The sequence below is a fragment of the Notamacropus eugenii genome, chromosome 1 (assembly GCF_028372415.1).
Source record: "Notamacropus eugenii isolate mMacEug1 chromosome 1, mMacEug1.pri_v2, whole genome shotgun sequence".
NCBI lineage: Eukaryota > Metazoa > Chordata > Mammalia > Diprotodontia > Macropodidae > Notamacropus > Notamacropus eugenii.
Genome location: NC_092872.1, coordinates 314,734,843 through 314,737,910, shown reverse-complemented (window position 1 = coordinate 314,737,910; position 3,068 = coordinate 314,734,843). Strand labels below are relative to the sequence as shown.

The 3,068-nt window shown below is 39.1% G+C and overlaps 1 pseudogene; it reads left to right on the top strand.

The window, feature by feature from the left end:
• The first annotated feature begins 2,500 nt into the window (after positions 1–2,500).
• Positions 2,501–2,600, top strand: LOC140521823 (U6 spliceosomal RNA; annotated as a pseudogene).
• The last annotated feature ends 468 nt before the right edge of the window (positions 2,601–3,068 follow it).

The window sequence follows — 3,068 nt, the reverse complement described above, 5'->3', positions numbered from 1 at the left end:
TTTCAGAGGGTTACTAGACTGGTAGAATGGAGGAGTGACGTAATTTGCCTAGATTTTTAGCAAAGCATTTGACAACATGTCTAATGTTATTCTTATGGACAGAATGGAAAGATGCAAAATAGACAATAATACTGTAAAAGGAATTTGAAAATACTACATTTCTCGAGAAACTATGTGGTATAGTGGATTGAGTGCTGAATATAGAGTAAAGAAGACTCTTATCTCTGACACTTAGCTAATTTTGTGATGATGGGACCTCTTCTTTTCTTTTTCTATATCCTTCCTCTTGGTGATCTCATTTGCTCCCATGGGTTCAGTGACCATCTCAATGCTATGTATTCAGTCCTAATTTTTCTCCTGAGGTCAAGTCCCATATTACCAACTCCCGAAGAGACATTTCCACCTGGATGACACATCAAATTCAATTTGTCTGAAACAGAACTCATTCATTTTCACCCAAATATCCAGCCTTCTTCCAAACTCTCTCTCTCTCTCTCTCTCTCTCTCTCTCTCTCTCTCTCTCTCTCTCTCTCTCTCTCTCCCCCCCCCCTCCTGTCTTTAAAATAAATTAGGTTCACAATCTTACAGTCATCATCACCTTTTTTAACTCTACCTCAGTATATCCAGTTAGTCATAAAGTCTTGTCAATTCTACCTTCATAACATCACTCCTATTCATTCCCTTTCCTCTATTGACATGACCACCATTCTCAGGCAAACACTCATCAACTTTTTCCTGGACTGTCACAAAAGCCTCCTAATTAGTTTCTGTGCATCAAAATTCTCTCCCCTCTCCCAACAGCTGCCAAGGTGAAATCCCTAAAACATAGGTAGGTCTGACTGTGTCACCCTCCTACACAGATCTTCAGTGGTTCCATATTGCAAATAGGATAAAATGAAAACTTCCCTATTTGGCTTTCAGAAGCATCCACAGTATGGTTGCAGCCTACCTTTCTGGACTTAGTGCACATTCCTTTGCTTTACAGATTCAATGTTTCAGCCAATCAGATGTGTTTGGTGTCCCTCTTGTCTGATATTTTATCTTCCAGCTCTGTTCTTTTGTACGTGTAGTCATTCCCTCATGCTTTCAATCTACTTCCTCCTCACTTCTGCCTCACAGATTTCAAAGCTCTGCTCAAGTTGTTACTCTTTACATGACATCTTTTCAGATTTCCCAGTTGTTGGTGTTCCCACCCCTCCATTACTTGTATATATTTTGTTTTCCCTTATATGCATACTTGCTGTTCCCCACAACAGAATGTAGGCTCCATAAGGGCAAGGTCTGTTTATTTTTTGTCTTTTTATCCCTACACTGAGTTCAGTGGCTGGTATATCCTAGGTGAATGAGTGATTGACTTGGGAATTCTCTAAATCTTGCTTGTTCATTTTTTCATCTATTAAATGGGAACACCAATTCCCGTGGGATCTATCTCCCAGTGTTCTTGTGAGACTCAGATCTGAGGATGTATGCCAAATATTTTCTAGACTTCAAAGTGTTATTTAAATATCAGCCAATGTTAATAACCAAACACTCTACCTGCTATAGGAGCTAATTCTCTGAACTCTCCAGTACTTCTGGACTTGATCATGACTTGCAGTCTTATTTGCTTTGCTACAAACATTTAGTTTTCTGAGTTGTTCTTGTCACCAAAGAGTCGATGAGAGAATCAGACTGATGTGGAGACATGCAGATGGGGTTCCTTCATTTATCCCCTTCTCTCCATCCTAGTCCAAGCTTTCAGAATCTATTGCTTGGATTTGTGCAATAGCCTCCTAATTGATCTCCTTCTGTCAAGTCTCTTTGACCCTAAATCATCCTCTATGTATTTGCCAAAATGATATTCTTAAAACACAGGTCTGATCATGACCTTCTCCTATTCATTAAATCCCAGGGATTCCTTCTTAGTTCTAGGATCAAATACAAACTCCTCTTTTGGGCATTTAATACTCCTCAGAACCTGGCTATCATTTGTCTTTATTATATGTTACTCCCTTTCACACACTCTTTGGTCTGGTCAAATTGACCTTTGATATAGCTAAACTGGAAAAACTGTGAGGTAAGTGCTATTATTACTCCCATTTTACAGATGAAGAAAATAAGGTTTTGAAAGAATAAGTGACTTGCCCAGGGTCACATAGCTAGGATTCAAAGCTAGGTTTCTTTGATGTGGTGCTCTTCATAAGCACCTTTCCATCTCCTATCTCCACACCTTTGTATCTCTCATCCTCCCAGCCTGGGAGGCACTGCCTCTTCTGTGGTACCCATTAATTTTCTTGAAAGTTTAGTTCAATATCACCTCCTCCTGTCTTTCCTAATCCCTCAACTAGTAGTATCCTCTACCCCTCCTTTGCAAAATTGCTTTGCATTTATTTTGTATGCATTTATATTTGCATATACTATCTCCTCCAATAAAATGCAAACTTTTTGAGGGTAGTGACTTTCTCATTTTTGTCTGTATCATCATCTACTGGCTTGACATCTGAAACATAGTGAGTGCTTGATGCTTGTTTCAGCAGCACATACAGTAACATTAGAATAATACAGATTCACATGTCTCCTGAGCAAGAATGATATGCAAATTCATGGTGTTCCATATTTTTAAACTGAAAATAAAGCAAAATTTAATTTAGAAAAAAAACTGCTTATTGACTAATAGGTCTAAGAGAATTGGGGAGGTGCAGCTGCTCTTTACTGGTACCCAAGTTAGGCAATCCTGAAAAAAAAATCATTAGTTCAACAACCAGAAGAGTGATTTTCACCTTTTATCTTTCTAGGGTCAGTGAGAAGCAGCAGGAGAATCTTTCCCATTCTCTGGTCTTTAGGAATTTACTCAGCCTACTTTCTGGAGGCTGTCCTATCCCCCAAAATGTTGGTATTCTTTTGGAGTCACATTTTGAATCATCTGAATGAGCCTGGTGCTGTCTTGCGAGACACTGTTTATCTGGGGAGCCTATTCAGTAAAAGAAAGGGAAGGCTGTATGTTGAAATGATCCCCCTAATCAGTTCCTTGGGAGTCAGAGAGAGAGACTGAGCTCAGCCTAAAGAAAAATTAAACCACTACCTGAAAG